This window comes from Quercus lobata, chromosome 12 (assembly GCF_001633185.2).
Source record: "Quercus lobata isolate SW786 chromosome 12, ValleyOak3.0 Primary Assembly, whole genome shotgun sequence".
Classification (NCBI taxonomy): Eukaryota; Viridiplantae; Streptophyta; class Magnoliopsida; order Fagales; family Fagaceae; genus Quercus; species Quercus lobata.
This window is the reverse complement of record NC_044915.1, coordinates 17,367,351-17,379,706: the sequence shown is the minus strand read 5'-3', so window position 1 is coordinate 17,379,706 and position 12,356 is coordinate 17,367,351.

Below are 12,356 nucleotides of genomic sequence, written 5' to 3'. Positions count from 1 at the left end.
GATTCCGCCTGGACAGATGTAAGTTACTGACGAAGCTAAAATTGGCTAAGTAACAAGATTCCACCTGGACGGATGTAAGTTACTGACGAAGCCAAAAATGACAAGATCCCTTCAATGGGTGTAAGTCACAAAAAAACTGGCTAAGTAACAAGATTCTGCCTGGACGGATGTAAGTTACTGACGAAGCCAAAACTGGCTAAGTAACAAGATTCCGCTTAGACGGATGTAAGTTACTGATGAAGCCAAAACTGGCTAAGTATCAAGATTCCGCCTAGACGGATGTAAGTTACTGACGAAGCCAAAAATGACAAGATCCCTTCAATGGGTGTAAGTCACAAAAAAACTGGCTAAGTAACAAGATTCCGCTTGGACAGATGTAAGTTACTAACGAAGCCAAAACTGGCTAAGTAACAAGATTCCGCCTGAACGGATGTAAGTTACTGACGAAGCCAAAAATGGCTAAGTAACAAGATTCCACCTGGATGGATGTAAGTTAATGACAAAACCAAAAATGACAAGATCCCTTCAATGGGTGTAAGTCACAAAAAAACTGGTTAAGTAACAAGATTCCGCCTAGACGGATCTAAGTTACTGACGTCCTCAAGATTTCTTTGTCTACGTCCTCAAGATCAAGGTTCCCCAGATTCGCTCCAGTTGGGTGCTTGACGAGGTATCGTAACAGATCTTCAGTCTGCTAAAAAGTCTTAACGGCCTTAACAGCGATGACCTTGATCTTCTCCTTTAGTGTGTTGGCCTCGTCCATGGCGATAATCAAGTCTTTTTTCAACTTTGAGTTCTCTGCCTCTAAGAGCCATGTCTGATCAGGAAACCTTTCATCTTCTGGTGGTCGTCATAATACGTCACGACGACCACAGAACCTGGGGGGCATCTGATGGGACTGACGAACTCACCCTTTGATGGGACTGACGAACTCACCATCTGATGGGACTGACGAACTCACCTTTCTTGGACAACCTCATCGAGACCGACGAGGCTGTCCTCTGAGACGAACTAACCACATGTCCATATCACTGACGAAGGTAACAAAACCATTCAATACATCCAATAATGTCCCGAGCGGTTACAAGACTAGCTGTACAGACCGTTGGATGCCTCATTAAGGCACACATTACTAAGCATGAGACGTTACCAAAAGAGACATTAAAACCACATTAACAACCACAACGGCTAGGGGCTGTGGGAGCATATATAAAGCCCTCACAACACCAACACAAGGTACACAAACACACCTAAAAGCATTTCTAGTTATTCTGATACTTTGTTATTTCCTCAAAGTTCTCTTATACTGACTTTGGCATCGGAGACGTTGTGGCAGGCACCACACCGGTGTCCACCTTAAGGGAGCTACCTTACTAGTTTCACAGTGACACCGACGAAGATACGGCTCCATCTGGATGAACCTACAAGACTGACGATTTGCACTTCATCAATATATATTGATTGATTGATTGATTTAGAATCTAATTGAATTTAGACTTTTTAATTTTTGCACCTAATAATTCACTTGAAACACAAATTTAAAAATTAGATGAGACATGTGGAGCAAAATTAGACTTTAATTTAGAATTTAATTGGATTTTCTCCTTGTTTTGGCTATTAATATATATATATATATATATATATGATTTATAAACTTGAATTGTTTTTAGTTATAAAAAAAAAAGGCTCATAAATATAAAATCATTCAAAAATTATATTTTTTATGGTTTACTTATATTGGACTCCTTGTTTTTTATACTAAATTAACTCATTTGACACAAATTTTAAAAAAACTTAGATTAGATGGGACACACACACACACACACACACACACACACACACACGACTTAAAAACTTGAATTGTTTTTAGTTATACAAAAAAAAAGGCTCATAAATATAAAATCATTCAAAAATTATATTTTTATGGTTTACTTATATTGGACTCCTCGTTTTTTTACACTAAATTAACTCATTTGACACTAAAAAAAAAAAAAAAACTTAGATTGAATGGGACACATGGTACAAAATTAAATTCTAATTGAAATCTAATTTTTACATTAAATTAACTCACTTGGCACAAAAATTTAAAAATTTAGATTAGATGGGACACATGGTGTAAAATTAGACTTTAATTTAATTCCAATTTGAAATCTAATTGGATTTTTTTTTCTTCAGTTTTTCCTATTATTATATATATAGATTAGGCTTTTTCTTAAGCCCCCAAGTAAAAGGGGGCTTCAAAATTTTGAAAACAAAGGTAGTAAAAAAAAAAAATTAGTTTAAGAAGAAACTCCAAAAAATCTGATACATCATTGTGACCAAAGAACAAAAAATTTTGAATATCCTTGTAAATATTGGTAACTGAAAAAAAATTTTGATCTAAAAAAAATCAATTATCCTAAAAATATCATCCTTAACCTCTTAACAAATCAGAATTCAACGGGATAAAATGCAAATCCAGTCTAAAAAATTACCCACTGTTAGGACATATGTGGAAAGTGTTAGAAACATATGTGATGTAAATTGACTAATCCTTTGACAAAATGCACTCTACTTATAATTGGGTAAATCTAGGATGGGTTTAGTACTTCAAGAAACAAGTGTTCAAGTTTAGTATTGAAGCCATGCAAGTCTGACTAAGAAATAAGTGAAGAAGTGTTGTTTATTAAAACTCGACAGAAGCCTTTCTATCGGGATTTAATGTTGAAGCTCGACAGAAACTCAACAGAAGCTGTATCTGTCAAGAATTACGAAATTAGAATTTTCAGATCTGATTTCACGCATATCCTTGAGTATTTGTGTAGGGTTTCTTTTCTCACAACCCTAGACATGTAGAATGATTATTTTAAGGGCCATCACATATTGTGACTAGAGACAATTTGTCCTAGTTCATCATATTTTCTTTAGAAGTTACTACATTTTTGCGTCAAGGGTTTTGTAACCAAGGAGCTTCTTGATCTTCATTGTTGGATGAACTAAAGAACTTTGTAGTCAACGTCTTTTCAAGTTGATGTGTCAGTCACGTACTGGGATTCATGCATTATTGGTTAGTCATGTACTGGGAGTTGTGCATTAAAAGGAGAGATTGCCGCTATATTACAAGTCCAATTGCGTATTGGGGTAAGGGGTCAACTATAGGTTGGTATTAAGTACTGAGATTTTTTTTACTTGTAACAGTTTGTTTTGATTATAGTGGATTCTTGGGAGTGGTGACCTTAAATTCACCCAGTGGGGTTTTGCCTTAGTGATTTTCTCCATTCGTAAACAAATCATCAATGTCAAATTTATTTTCCGCTGCATTTAACTTTGTTGGTGATTTGTTTGTGTTACCACACTTATTGCATATAATTGAATCTAATTAATTCACTTGGATAATTAATTGATTAATTTACCAAAAGGGGTTAACACATTCTTGGCCTATCACCTAAAAAGCAATCTCAAATCAAAACAAATCAAAAATCTCAAATCCCTAAAATTTACTCATACCTTTTCTCTCTCTCACTTTTGCTCTCCACCTCTATCTCTTAGCTCTTGCTCTTTGCCTTTCTCATTTTTTCTCTCCACTAGTTCTATTATTAAATCCTTTTGTTGGTAGCAAATGCTTCCTCTGATTTGAGGAGTGATCCGTTTGTACTCTGTGCTTATGATAGTTTGCAAAAATACTGTTTAAACTTGAATCTTTTCTCAGATTTGATGTTTATTATGATATTGATGGTTTAGATTTATTTTCAGAGTTAAAAGTTTTTGTAGGAACCAAGTATAAGACTTTTGGGCCTTAGATCACTTGGGCTCACAATTTATTTGTAGTGGGGTTGAGGATTTCCTACTATGGGTCGTTCTTGGCAGAGAGACTCAAAGCAACGCCCAGTTGGTATTCACTCACTTGACTATTTTCTCTCCAATTTTCTGAACCCCTTCTTCTCCCAACTTTCTTCTATTTATAGCCAAGGTCAGTGGGGAGATTATGATTACAGCCATCGTTAGTGCTACTGAAAGTCCAATATTATTTGATTAAAGTGGATGTTTAGGTGAGAGGGCGGTGCTGCATTTATTGATCTTGGAACTTGGTTTCAGCTGGACTGATTATGTTCGGCAGCTCGGTTTACTGTGCACACCACATTTTCCCGGGAACGGTTCGTATACTTGACCGGGAGCGTCCGACCGATCACCTATTGAAACTCAATGCCCTACACTTGTCTGTGCATTAAGGAAGCTTCAAGAAGGGCGCAGGATAACTGGACCTTTCTACTGGGCCTGCGCCCAAAGCCGGTATGGGCTTGGGCCCGGGGCCTAGATGGATTTGGGCCCAAGGCCAATATGGGCTTTGGAATCTCGGTGCCGTACAATAGCCCCCCCTTGATTCATACTCGGTCGCCGAGAAGAATCAAGGAGCTGCCTGGGCCTATTGACCTCGGGAATCTTCTAAACTGGGACTTCTGACTGTCACTTCATATTAATATTCATCTCAAAAGACGCGCCGTTTCGCGACGCCAGGCGCAGTCGTCATTATTGCCTGACGGTTCGTGAACCGAAGCAGCGCGCGAATCGGTTACGCTTGGCATTCGCTGGGTCGCTCGTAAACTGTGCCCATTTATTGCTTGATTAAGCGTTTCTTCTTCCCCCATTTCTTTTTGGCTCTATAAATAGTCCCCCTCTGAACACCATTCCATTTTCCCTTTGCCTCTGATCTTTAGTGCTTTCTCTCTGCCGACCACATTTCTGTGCGCTTGCTTGCCCAGTGTTCTTTTCCTCCTTAGAACCCAAAGTAAGTTTTTCTTCCCCTTCCTGTTCCTTCAGCTTTATTTCTTTGAGTTCACTTTTGTAGTTTTAGGCGTTATAGATGGGTTACTCTTACCTTCTAGAATCCCCGGCTGCTTTGGCCACCTTTAGGAATAAATTTAACATTCCTAGTGACGTGGATGTGGCTTACTGCCATGAGAGTGATATTGAACTCCACCGAGGGCAGGGTACAACCTTCTTTCCTTTGATGTCCATTTTAGAAGGTGGGGTCAGGTTCCCCGTAGATCCCCTCTTGATAAACACACTCACTTACTATGGGCTGTGCCCTGACCAGCTTCCCCCCAATTTTTACCTGGTAGTTAGTTGTGTCAGTAAGTTGAACCACACCTTTAACTTACAGTTAGACCACCATGACATTAACCAAATGTATAGCCTCTGTGGGAGCAAAGCCACCAATTATTACTTAAAGACAAGAGATGCACGGGTACGGCTAATATCATGCCTACCTGATTCGAACAGGAACTCCGCTGGGGAGTTCGTTAGGGTGCGCGGCAATTGGTTTGCCGGGGAGATCCCTTGCCCCCTTACACGGCGTGAAGTGGGTTCGTGCCATCCCCTTTATATAATTGCTTCCCTCCACCTCTTCTTTCTTCTTATTGAGTAAAGAAATTTTATTATTAGAGACTAATGTGTCACCTGTTCTTTTGCAGACGGCAAAGTGTTTGTGCAGGACCTCAGAACCGTCCACGCCAAAGATTTAAACTTTGTCCTCCATTCCAAGATATACGTGCATTGGGACGGACAACTCCGGGCCTCGCACTTGATCCTCGGAGTGGAGCCGGTTTACTCTACTTGGCAGCCCTTCAAACAGGCACTGATAGTTGACAGCCCCCTGCTATCATACATAGACGTCCGGTACGTAAACTTTTTGTCGCCGAAGCTTACAACCGGGGAAGCGAGGGAATTCGGTAGGCGGTTTACTTGCACGGACGAGTTAGCCCCTTTGCGAGACGAATCCGCAGAACAAGCATCCCGGCGCCTCAGGGAGATAGCCCACGAAGCCATACAGCAAGAAGACCAAGCGCAAGAGCAGCCCATTCCCGAGAATCCAGCTGCCGTGCCTCAACAACAAGTGACAGAAGCGGCTGCCCTGCTAGCTGAAGCTATCCGACCTAGCGGAAGGATGGTATTAAGGAAGGTGATGACGATAGAACGGTTCGTACCCGGTGCTTGGCAACCCAATCAGCCCTCGCCTTCCCGGGGCCGGGGTCAAGCGTCTCAGCCCCCACCCTCTTCGCAGGCTTGACGTGCCCGAAAGAAACAAAAAGTTACCGAGCAACCTTCCACGGGCCCGGGAGATGCCGCCGTCCAGACTCCTCCCCGACCTACAGGTGCAATTGTTATCCGCGAGCTGCCAACTGAAGCTGGCACGGGGGGCGCGTCCTCCTCCCAAGTGGCTCCAGCGTAGGAGCCAAAGTTCTTTCTGGAAGGTAAGCCATTGCCCTCAACCGCCTGCATTCGGATGTGGGATAAGGGCGAGGGCGGCCGTATTGCCCAAACTCTGGCTGGAGCTCTCCAACTTCCCGAGGACGTGCATGCTTTTGAGGAGGGATCCGAGGAGTCTGTGGGGCGTCGGTTAGAGTGGCACGCCATTGCGGTAATTCTTTTGTCTATCTACTCCATATAGATTTCATTTTGCTTCCTTGCTAACCTTTTTGCTTTCTAGGCCGCTCAAATGGCTCACATTGTGGCTGCCCGAGCGCGGGAGCTTGCCGAGGAGAACGAGCGCGAGAAGGAGGCGCGGGAGTCAGCGGTGAAAACGGCTAAGGAACAGCTGAAGGCTGCTGAGTCTGCAGAGAAAAAGGCTGCTGCTGCGGAGAAAAACCGGGCATTGGCCGAGAAGAGGTACGCGGAGCTCCTGACTCAGCAGAATGAGATGGAGGTCAAGCTAGCCCAAGCCATCAGCCTTAACACCTCCAATGCCGAGGAGATTACCGACCTCAGGGCAGGCTTGGCGGCCGCGGAGCAAAAATGGTATGATGTCGGTTTTGCTGATGCTGAAAATTTCGCAGAGCCGGTGGTGGCTCGGGCTCAGAATATGGGTTTTGAGGCCGGGTGGTTTACCGCTCTCCAAGCAATGGGAGTTCCCGAGGATTCCCATCTGAGAGACCCCGGCCAAATTCCATTCCCGAACCCTGCACCTGCCGCCCAGGATGCCCCGGTTGCTATTGACGAGGAGGAGACGGCCAATATGAAGGAGCTGGTTGAACAAATCGATGCTCACGCCGAGCCCGAGGAAACGGAAGCCACCAGTATCCCGACTATGCAAGAGCTTCTCGGTGAGGTCCCGCCTTTTCCCCTGACCGTCCAGCAGGAAGTGACTCCGTCGACCCAACCTTCCAGCTGATTTTATTTACTAGCTTATTTTTATTTTGTTGGTTTTATTTGCCTATGTCACCGGGATGTGGTGACTGAACCATTGCCTTAATTTGTTGGTTTTATTTGCCTATGTCACCGAGATGTGGTGACTGAACCATTGCCTTAATTTGTTTTAATTAGTAGTCCGTTTTCTTTTTCCGTTTTCAATTTGTTGAATGAATTTATATCTATTTATGTGTTTTGCTTGAATCATGCCAGTGCTATTGCCGCTTAATAGAATGGTACCCCTGAAAACCTGTTGTGCGGCGCTTTGGGTAATTTTGAGAGCGCCAATGGACTTAGTATTTGTAAAAAGGGTTAGGTTTTCATCGGGCTTTGGTTTAACCGAGAATCGTGTTTTCGCCCTTAGACTATTTGCTTGTAAGGTTTCCACCTTCTCGGCGATATTGATCGAGCCGAGGGTCAGGTTTCTGTCCTTAGAGATTATTTGTAAGGTTTCCACCTACTCGGCGATATTGATCGAACCGAGGATCAGGTTTCTGCCCTTAGAGATTTATCTGTAAGGTTTCCACCTGCTCGGCGATATTGATCGAACCGAGGGTCAGGTTTCTGTCCTTAGAGATTGACTTGTAAGGTTTCCACCTGCTCGGCGATATTGATCGAACCGAGGGTCAGGTTTCTATCCTTAGAGATTGACTTGTAAGGTTTCCACCTGCTCGGCGATATTGATCGAGCCGAGGGTCAGGTTTCTGTCCTTAGAGATTATTTGTAAGGTTTCCACCTGCTCGGCGATACTGATCGAACCGAGGGTCAGGTTTCTGTCCTTAGAGATTGACTTGTAAGGTTTCCACCTGCTCGGCGATATTGATCGAGTCGAGGGTCAGGTTTCTGTCCTTAGAGATTATTTGTAAGGTTTCCACCTGCTCGGTGATATTGATCGAACCGAGGGTCAGGTTTCTGTCCTTAGAGATTTATTGGTGATTCTCTCGGCGTGCGGTTACAGTGTCAAAAACAGCATGCACAAAAAATTCATCATGCTCTTAATTTCAATGGAATACAAGTTCTGGCTTACACCGATGATTATGCATAGAATTTCTTCAAGTTGTTGGCGTTCCATGGTCGGGGGAGTGGCCTCTCGTCAAGGTCTTCCAAGTAGTAGGCCCCTGCACCCACGATGGCTGTGACTCTGTATGGTCCCTCCCAACTCTGAGCAAGCTTCCCTGCAGCCATGTCCCGCATGTTCCCTACTACCCTTCTTAACACTAGTTCCCGGCACTGAATTCCCTGCCCTTTACATTTCGGTTGTACCTTTGGGCCAGCTTCTGCTGATACTCGGCAAGCCGTACGGTCGCGGCCTCTCTGCATTCTTCTAGCCAATCCAGATGCTCCATCATTAGGTCGGCGTTCTGTACGGGGTCAAACCCGGTGACCCATGCACTGCATAAACTCACCTCGGTAGGTATCACTGCTTCTGCTCTGTATGTCAGAGAAAACGGGGTTTCCCCCGTGGATCTCCTGGGGGTCGTGCGGTAGGCCCACAATACACTGGGTAGCTCTTCTGCCCATCTTCCTTTTACTCCATCCAACCTTCTCTTGAGCCCGTTCAAAATAGTCTTGTTTACTGCTTCAGCTTGGCCGTTGCTTTGTGGGTATGCCGGGGTTGAATACTTGTTCTTGATGCCGAGCTCGCTGCAAAAGGTCCCAAAAGCGTTGCTGTCGAACTGTAGCCCATTGTCTGTCACTAGCGAATTCGGCACTCCAAACCTTGTGACTATGTTTTTCCATACAAATTTTTTCACGTCAGTATCCCGGATATTAGCCAAGGCTTCAGCTTCTGCCCACTTTATGAAGTAATCTACAGCCACCAACACAAAACAGCGGTTCCCCGTTGCTCGGGGGAATGGCCCGAGGATGTCAAGCCCCCATTGTGCAAATGGCCACGGGCTGCTGATAGGATTTAGACGTCCTGCAGGCTGATGGATCATTGGGGCGTGCTTCTGACATTGCTCACAACTCCGAACGTATTCGGCGGCATCCTTCTGCATCTGTGGCCACCAAAACCCCTGTGTCATCGCTCTGTGTGCTAAAGATCGTCCCCCAGCATGCCCGCCGCACACTCCCTCATGCAGCTTGGTCAGAAGCTCTTTGACTCTTTCGGGATGTAAGCACAAGAGGTAAGGGCCTGCGAAGGACCTTCGGTACAACTTTCAGTCCGAAGACAGCCAGTACCTGGGAGCCATTCGTCGAATCTTGTTGGCCTCGGCCTCATCCTCTGGAACTTTATCTTCGGCAAGGAAATCTATGATCGGGTTCATCCAACATGGACCAGTCACTGCCACCTGCGCAACCTCTACTCCGGCATGGTCGGGAACACTCTTCACACAGATGCTTGGCTCCCTTACAAGTTCTATCGTGATAAGCCTCGGTGTGTCCTCGGTAGCCGATGAGGCTAACGTGGCAAGAGAGTCAGCGTGCTTGTTTTGTGACCGGGCTACTTGGGATATCTTGACCGTTCCAAACTGGCCGATAATCTGCTTTGCCGTACTTAGATAAGCTTTCATTCGGGGATCCCGAGCCTCGAAGTCCCCAGTGATCTGATAAACAACCAGCCGAGAGTCCGAGTAGATCTCTATGTCCTTTGCGCCCAGATGCAATACTGCCCTCAACCCGGCCAGTAGGGCTTCATATTCGGCTTCGTTGTTCGAGACTTTGAACCCCAATCTGAAGGAGTGTTCCAACCGTATACCCTCAGGGGAGATTATGACAATGCCAGCCCCGGCCCCCATAGCATTTGATGCGCCGTCCACAAATAATCTCCACGGGCGAATCTCCGCACTACAGATTACTTTGCCTTCATTCTTGGGTGTAAATTCTGCGATGAAATCAGCGAGAACCTGTCCCTTCACCGAGCTTCTAGGTCGGTATCTTATGTCAAACGATCCCAGCTGAGTCCCCCATTTGGCAATCCGCCCTGTGAAGTCGGATCTCTTCAACAGTGTCTGCAATGGATACTCAGTGAGGACGAACACGGTGTGTGCCTGGAAGTAATGTGGTAACTTCCTCGTGGCGTGCACCAGGGCCAAAACTAACTTCTCAAGAGGCAGGTACCTTGTCTCGGCATCGACCAAGGTTTTGCTCACGTAATACATCGGCATTTGCACTCCCCGGTCCCTTAGCAACACAGCACTTACGGCATGATCGGTAACTGTGAGGTACATAAACAGATCTTCCTCGGGCTCCGGGGCCGTCAACCTCGGCGCCTTTGCCAAATATCCCTTTAGTTCTCGAAAAGCTTCATCACAGCTCTCGTCCCATCGAAACCCCTTCCACTTTTTCAGAAGCTGATAAAACGGTCGGCAGCGATCAGCAAACTTGGAGATAAATCGGTTTAGGGCGGCTAACATTCCAGTGAGCACTTGCACCTCTTTGGGATTGCTTGGTGGTTTGAGGCGGTTCACGGCTTCTATTTGGTCGGGGTTAGCTTCTATTCCCCGAGTAGAGATCAGATATCCCAGGAACTTACCAGCCCCCACTCCGAAAGTGCACTTCTCGGCATTCAGGCGTAGTTTGTGCCGACGTAGTATCTCGAACACTCCCCGGAGGTCTTCGGTATGCTGTGACTCGATTCTGCTTTTTACCACCATGTTGTCGATATAAACTTCAACCGTGCATCCAATTTTTTCTCGGAACATTCTCGTCATCATTCGCTGATACGTAGCCCCGGCGTTCTTCAATCCGAACGGCATGACCTCGTAGTGATAGTTTGCATTCGGGGAGATAAATGCTGTCTTTTCTCGATCTTCGGGCGCCAAGGCAATTTGGTGGTAGCCTTGGAAGGCATCTAGGAAGCTCATCCTCGGGTGCCCGTATGTTGCATCTACTAGCTGGTCAATCTTGGGCATCGGGAATGGGTCCTTGGGACACGCCTTGTTCAAGTCTGTGAAATCCACACAAACTCTCCATTTCCCGTTCTTCTTCTTCACCACAACAGTGTTTGCCAGCCACTTTGGGAAGAATATCTCCTTTATGGCCCCGGCCTCCTTCAGCCGCTGTACCTCCAGGTTTACTGCATCGACGTGTTCTTTTGACGCTCTTCTCGGTTTCTGTTTCTTCGGGAGGAATAATGGATCCACGTTGAGTCTGTGGACAATGAACTCGGGATCTACGCCGGGCACTTCATACGGGCTCCATGCGAAAACATCTATGTTTTGCAACAGGAACAACAGCATTTCTACCCTTTCCTGGTCTTTCATGCTTGTACCTATCTGGAAATATCTGTCAGTATCTGGGAGAATTCTTACCTTCAGCACCTCCTCGGCAACGTCCGCCCCAGTTTCCCCCCGGGGTTTCTGTAATTGCTATGAATTGTCTTTCTCGTTTTCCTCAGCTCGACCGAGCTGCTCCTTCTCCCACCTGACCGCGGCGACAAGGCACTGCCTCGCCACCTGTTGGTTCCCCCTTACCACGGCTACTCCATTCTCAGTAGGAAATTTTACTTTCACGTGAAGGGTGGACGGAACAGCCCCCATGGCGTGAATCCATGGTCTTCCCAGGATTGCGGTGTATGGTGCGAATGATCGAACTACTATAAATGTAACTACAACTCCACTGGAAGAGAGATTTGCCCCTCGGGAATTACGACTCTTGCGTGTCATACCCAAATCTTGGGTCCAAAGACGGGTATATGACGTCAGCCCCACTTTCTTGATCAATCATTACCCTTTTCACTAGGAATCCGCCTATCTGGGCTGTCACCACCAAAGCATCGTCGTGGGGTTGGACCGTCCCTTCAAAATTGTCCTTTCCGAACGAGATGGACAGCCGTCTAACTTTTTTCTTCTTGGATGATTCTCCCTCCGCCCAGGCCACTGTCAATACCCTTTTTGCCGCTGCTGCCCTTCTTGGTGCGGCATGGATGACTTTGATTATCCCCAGGGGTGGTGGAAGGGGATTCCTTTTCTGTTGGGCGCCCTGCCCGGTTTCTCGGTCAATGGAATTTGCTACAAATTCTTTCAGGTGCCCGGCCCTTACTAGCTGTCCGAGATGATCTTTTAATACCCGACACTGCTCGGTGGTGTGCCCCTTGTCTCTATGATAGGTGCAGTATAGGTTTTGGTTCCTCCGAGATGGGTCGCCCCCCATTTTGTTCGGCCACCTGAAGAATGGCTCATTTTTGATCCGTTCCAAGATCTTGTGCACAGGCTCCTTAAACACCACATTAACCCCGTCGATCTGCA